Source organism: Penaeus vannamei, chromosome 10 (assembly GCF_042767895.1).
Source record: "Penaeus vannamei isolate JL-2024 chromosome 10, ASM4276789v1, whole genome shotgun sequence".
NCBI classification, from domain to species: Eukaryota; Metazoa; Arthropoda; class Malacostraca; order Decapoda; family Penaeidae; genus Penaeus; species Penaeus vannamei.
In genome coordinates, this window is record NC_091558.1 from 8,210,090 (window position 1) to 8,217,589 (window position 7,500).

Here is a 7,500-nt window from a genome sequence, read left to right on the forward strand (position 1 = left end):
TTGACTATATTTCTTATGCCCGCTATAAGATGGCGGTGGCTATACGCACAAACATAGTGTTAAATGGACACCACCATCTTATAGAGCACAAGAAACATAGTAAAATACAAATACATTTACAGCAGCCTAAGTGATGATTACCTAATATATAAGCATTGCAATATAACAAAACGCAAATAATGCAATCGTTTTCCGAGCGCCATTAAGGACCAAATATCAGCTGTATATGCATGTGGCCACTCACTACCACGCCTTTCTATGATCTGGCGAAGCAAAAATGTCTAATTGCGGAATTTTAAAATGTATATAATTCACAAAGAAAATAATATTTTCGACAGAGAGCATTCAATGTACAAATAAAAACGGCTCTCGATTTTCAATTCAATATTGGTGCATTTAGAAGGATGAACGCGGCGAACAAAAGACTAAATATAATTTAGTTACCCCAAACACTAGAGTTTTCTGTAAAGATTTGGCGTTTCCTTGGAAGTAGCAACACTTTTTGGTAACATAGATGCATGTTTGTTTAGGTTTAATGAATTTCAGAAGATAACGATATGTACATAATTAATTTGTATCCATTTTTCATGGCGAAGAAATATTAAATGTACGTGAACGACAAATGGCTCGAGATTTTACGTTGCTTACATTTTAAAAGTACATCGTAAGATTTCCAATGTTCATTTATTATTCACTAATTTATTACATAATGAATGGCCCATTTATTGAAAAGTTAACGAAATAATCTTGAAGCATTTTTGCAATATATATTGTTAGTTCTCGTTGTAAATCCCTCACATTATATCGTCGTACATATGAAAAGTAAAGAAAACTTGTAACCCAGTTTTAGTAGCTTGTTCCGAAACACGACAACTTCATTCACACATACTACAGCGTTAATAATTAAATCAATGTAAAATATTTGCAAGGTGGGATGGCTGTGCGAAATTGAAAAATTACCTAACTTACTGATAAAACAAATCAGCCAGTGAGATTCAGTGACAGTGTTTTGATATTGACTAGAATTATAGGCCTATGCGCATAAATACCCATCCCTCGTGGCCACAAAACGGCAAGCTGATCCTATGATCCGAGGGAGGAAATCCTAGACCTAGCTTCACCTTCCCGAGTAAATGTAAAATGACCAATCTGATAAACACATGCGGTATATTTCATACATGCAGTATAAAGCACTTTTTTCACTGATATAGTTATGGCAATATGAAGACGAGAAAATGTAAAAATGTTTTCGTAGAAAACGAAAATTATTTAAGGGGTAACCTACCTAAAGTTTTTTTTTTAGATTCATTGTACTTTATTCGTGTTGATCTATAAAAGGTAATATATGCTTTCAGTAAGAGGTGATATAACTGTAAATTCAAAGCTAATATCATAGGTAACAGAAAGGTTATGAAATTGTCATTTGCATTTATTTTCTCTTTTTCTAACTACCTGGACCTGTTTTAGACAGTACAACCGTATTTTAGTAATACAGGTACACATGTACAAGATGAATGAAGTAGCATTAAGTAAAAGACGAAAGAAAAATCGTACACCATTGATCTTGCACAAGATTTAAGCATCTATAAATGTGGCTTTATGCATTCACTCATGGGTCTCGTACAAATAAGAATATATATACATATACATACATACATATATATATATATATATATATATATATATATATATATATATATATACATATATATATATATATATATATATATATATATATATATATATATATATATATATTCAAATCTATATATCTATATATTCATCTACCTATCTACCTATCTATCTATCTATCTATCTATCTATCTATCTACCTACCTATATACATATATATACCATTTGTCACATAGAAACATGTGCGGATAAGTACAAACATTCACAAATGGATCACACCGTATATGCGTGATAAACAAAAACAAAACGCATGTCTTTTCCCGCGCTGTTTCTAAACAAATGATCTTTCGCGCGATTAAAGTTTGGTTTGCTGGTTGACTGACACGTAATTTCTGATTTTGCTTCTATACACGACATGTAATATATAATGATAATGATGATAATGATGATGACAGTGATATTAACAAGAAAATCAAGATAACAAACAACAGCAACAACAATGATGATGATAATGAAACAGCAGTATCAAAAATCATAATCATAATCATGATAATGAATCATATCATGATTATAATACTGATAATACTACTTACTGATAATGATGATAATATTGATGATAACATGTTAGTAATGAAACTAATATTAGTAATGATAATAATGATAATGGCGGTAATAAAAATATTGATAATGATAGTTATCATTATCAATATTACGATTATTATCATTATTATTATTTTCACCATTATTTTAATTTCATCTCTATTATTACCATTATTATTACATTAACTATCATTATCATGATTATCATTACCATTGTTATCATTATCCTTATTAAAAATGTTGATATTAATAATAATGATAATGATAATAATGATAATGATAATAGCAATCATAATAATAATAATAACAATGATAATGATAATATTAATTGATGATGATGAAAATAACTATAATAATATTGATAGTGATGAACATGATCATAATAATGATATTTGTTATCAATATTATCATTATCATTATTATGATAACTATGTTATTATTATTATGGTAACAATGATTATCTTTATGATAATAAAAATGATGATGACAGTGATTACAATAATGATAATATTGATAGCGATAATGATAATAATGACAATGGCGATCATGATACTAATGATAATAAGGATGATATTAATACTAATGCGAATAATGCTTCTACTTCTACTACTACTACTGATAATAATGATGATAAAAACAATAATAATGATAATGATTATGATGATAAGGAGGCGGAGGAAGAGGATAACAAAAGCAACAATGATGATAACAGTCTTATTTGATATCAGTGTTAATGAATGTGATATATAATAGGTGGAGGGAGGATTTGAAAACCGGGAAAGAAATATGTTTCCCGCAAAAAATTATTCCTCTAAAAATGACATTTAACTTGTCGGATATTTAATACTCTGCTCGCTTAGGGAAACCAATTAGTGTACGTTCTTATTTTCTTAGACAGAATATAAGGAAAAGGAAAATGCAAAAAAGATACTGAATGTGTACTTTAAGCGACGACAGAAAAGACATGATTAATAACATCACATAAATAATTTCAGTTCGAGCTGTTCCCAAACCAGGATTTTCAACCCAAAAGGAACATATACTTGCTACTCAATTAATCATAAGCTTAAGCCAGTGTAAATGTATGAATGTATGACTAATGGAATACAAACTACATTCCGTGTACTTGTCCAAATAAAACTTTTCTTTATCTTTCGCCTTTTAAAAGGTTTTAGAATTCTTTATAGTCTAACAGCCGGTTTGTCAAAATTGTGCCAGGCCAGATTCAATTAATTTTCATAAATACAGATGCAGAAATAAAGGCATATCTATCTATATATCTGATAGATATACATTTAACTGTCTATTTGCCCGGTTGATATGCGTGTCTACACTTGATGAATATGCATTTATTTCTTTATGCATGTTAGGTTGACGAATATTCTTTGGGTCGGGCCTCGCACAATTCTAACAAACCGGCCGTATATCCCCCAAAATCTCTTAATCTGCGAAGAACAACTGCTCAAGCGCCTCGAACTGCAAGGTACAGATTCTACAATGGGCGTACAAGCAGCGGAAGCACACACATTGGTCACGCACGAGGTGTCAGGTGAGTGTCAGCCTGGGTCGTGCGTGAGACCCGGAAAGCATGGCCATAATTATACTCTTGGGATATTTAATGGTGGGATACGCTACAGCTGTGTACGTGGCTGATCGCAATTACAGGAGCGGGGTCGGTCGTATTAAATGCGCTCATGAAGATACTTATACAGATTTGCGTGCTTGCTCTCTCTTTCTTATTCTCTCCCTTTCTCTCTTATTCTCTCTTTCTCTCTCTCTCTCTCTCTCTCTCTCTCTCTCATTCTCTCTCTCTCTCTCCCTCCCTCATATTCTCTCCCTCTCTCTCTTATTCTTTCTCTATCTCTCATTCTCTCTCTCTCCCTCCCTACCTCTCTCTCTCTCTCTCTCTCATACGCACATACGCATGCACGCAACCTCCCTCCATCAGTCGAAGGCCATTGTAGTATTCATTACTGGCGTTAAATATAGCAACAGCCACTCAGCCTTATCCTAATGAGATCAATAGCCTGACAACACGAGCGGTTAGTATGGTGCCTGCGGTGGTGAGAAAGGTACATCTAAGGGATAAGGCGACTAATAACTGTAATAAAGATGAGAAAGTATAAAGTAAATATGTAACTGCGTAAATAGCAGTCACTGCTTAACTATTGGTAATGGTGTTCGATATGCCTTGGATAGCGAGATATAATGATGGTTATGGTGAAATTATGAGGTGTAGTGTCCGTATCGTATATCACGTTGGTATGTTTAAGGTGGACATACCATTATGCCCTATTATCGTCACCTGCAGAACAATGTAACGTAACGAACTATCAATAACACAGTAATTTGAACTAGTAATACTATGAATCAAACCCGTACTCAAAAAAAAAAAAAAAAAAAAAAAAAAAAAAAAAAAAAAAAAAAAAGAGGGGGAAGTTGAAGAAAACAAAACAATAATTTTTAGACTCGTTAGCTTATCAATTTTCGCAAAACAGGGATAGAGAGAAATATGACCCAGTTAACTAAGGCGGAGCTAACAAGGTGTTTTATCCGAATGGGGGCACGTAGACGCATATACAACGGGCAATCGCTATGATAACGGAGCAATATGTCAAGCGCCCTAATACACAGTAAACATGTAAGGTAATAGCCACACTGTCTAGCTATCGATCCATGCTATAAACAGCTTATCAGGGAACCGAACCGCAGGTAACAGAACCATTAACCGGACAAATTTCAGGAAAGCAAATAACAAGGTAACGAGAGCACCTGTTAAACACACCATTACATAACTAGATCTCCAGGTAATCAGTGTAATGAGGTGTGTAAATAGTAAATAGTTTCAGTAAATGAATAGTAGATAAATAGTAAATAGTAATAGCTGACTTGATCTCCAGGTAATCAGTGTAATGAGGTGTGTAAATAGTAAATAGTTACAGTAAATGAATAGTAGATAAATAGTAAATAGTAATAGCTGACTTGATCTCCAGGTAACCAAATATACAAATGAATAGCCCTGTAGGTTAGCTAGCCTTTAAGTTACCAGGGTTACAAATAGTCACCGTTACAGCTAACAATGTCCTATGTAATTTATCGTATAATTTAGATACTAGGCAGATAAAACTAAAGAATATAGGACCAAAATGGAAAACCAGGTTATCAATTTTTCGAGTTACACCAACCCGAAATTAAAAAACGAAAACAAAAACAGCAATTAGGACCACGCTACATAACCAGAATATCAGAAACTTAAACCTCCAGGAAATCAAGTAAATGAGATACCATTAAAAAATAAGAGAAGGAACACGTCGCGAGGATTAAAAAAAGAAGAAAGAAAGAAAAAAAAAATAGGAAACGTGCCCGAGCGAATTTGGAGAAACTCGAAAAAATAAACACAAGTTGAACCAAGATGGCTGTAGACTGCCATCTTGCACGCATGTATATCATAAAATCTCTTTTTTTTTTCCCTATTTCTTTGTTTAGAATGCATCATTTTCAAGTCTGTTTAAAGAAGGAGAAAAAAAGAGTAAGGGAAGTGAGGTGTTTGTTTATACGGGATTTCGAGTCTCCGGGATAGGTTCGAAATGCTTCCAGTTTTTTTTTTTTTTTAACGACTTTTCTTTTCTATTTCTCTTTGTTTACATCCTTCGTCCTGTTTTCGTCTTACGCTCTTTTTTTTTCTCTCTCTCTTTCTCCTTCCTCTGCCCCTACCCCTTTCTTTCCTGATTTTTCTTTCTTTTTTTCGAGTTTTCGTCTTACGTGCTTTTCTCTCTCTCTCTCTCTCTCTCTCTCTCTCTCTCTCTCTCTCTCTCTCTCTCTCTCTCTCTCTCTCTCTCTCTTTCTCTCTCTCTCTCTCTTTCCCGCCTCTGCTCCTTCCCCTTTCTTATCTGAATTTTCTTTCTTTTCTCGACCCTTTTCCTTCCCTCCTCCCTCAATCCTTTTCTCCGCCTGGTACCTCCCCCATCATCCCCCACCTTCCTTGGGTTCCTTCCCCCCTCCTACCTTACTCAACCTCCCCCCCCCCCTTTAACTCGATCCAGCCCCCCCCCCCCCGTCCTTGCTCCACCTCATATCATTATCTCCAAAATACATCGTCATTTCACGCGCCTCAATTTATTCCCTTTTCCCCTCTGTCCTTCCCCTCTGCCTTCGGTGCTTTTCCTGTCCCCCTCCTCCTCCTCCACATCCTTCCTCCCCTCCTCTTCCCCCTCCCTCCTCCTTCCTCCTTCCTTCTCTCAACCTCCTACTCCTGTTCCTACTCCTCCCCTTCCCAACCTGCTATTACCATCCCCCTCCGCCTCTCCCCCTACCCCTCCCTTCCCCTCCCTCCTTCGACCCCCTCTCCTTCCCTTCTCGACCCCTCGACCTCCTACTCCTCCTCCCTCCCCCCCCCTCCTTCCTCCCCTCTCCCTCCTCCCCCTCCTTCCTCAACCCCTCCTCCCAACCTCCTCCACCTCCTCCCCCTCCACTCCCCCACCCCCTCCTCCCCCTCCTTCCTCCACCCCTCCTCCTCCTCCTCCTTCCGCGCCAGCACCTCGCTCGCCCCTCGCACGCACAAAAAGTCACGCCCACTAACGTCAAGATTAATGAGTCATGGGCGTGGTCGGATTCCCTTCGCCGTTTCTATGGCAACGAAGGTCACGTGACACTAATGGCGGGCTCGTCGGTGATTGGCTCTTGTTTCCCTTAATATTTCGGAAAAAAAATATATAATTATAATGAGGATAAAACGGTAATGAGGGGAATCGTGATGAGGATGATAGGAATGGAAAGTAAAGGAGTAAGTGCGTCCTCGTTTCTGTTGAATATAAGGAATGATGATAATTTTGGTGGTGATAATAATTACAAATAACGATATTAATTATAATGTCAGGATTAATGATGATGGTATTAACAATAGTGATGATGGTGATAATGATAATAGTAATCACACTACTGCTACTATTACTAATAGTGGTGGTGATGATGGTGATAATAATGGTAATAGTAATAATAGTAATAGTAATGATTATAATGACGATATGGTAAGTGGTAATAGTAACAACATCGGTAATGATAATAACAAAGATAATAATGACCATACCGATAATGGTAATAATGATAAAAATAATGATAACAATAATGGTATTGATGTTTACTATGATAGTGATCATGGTAAAAGCAAGAACAACAATAGTAATAACAAAAATAACAATAATGATAATCATAATCATAATAATAATAATAATAATAATAATAATAATAATAATAATAATAATAATGATA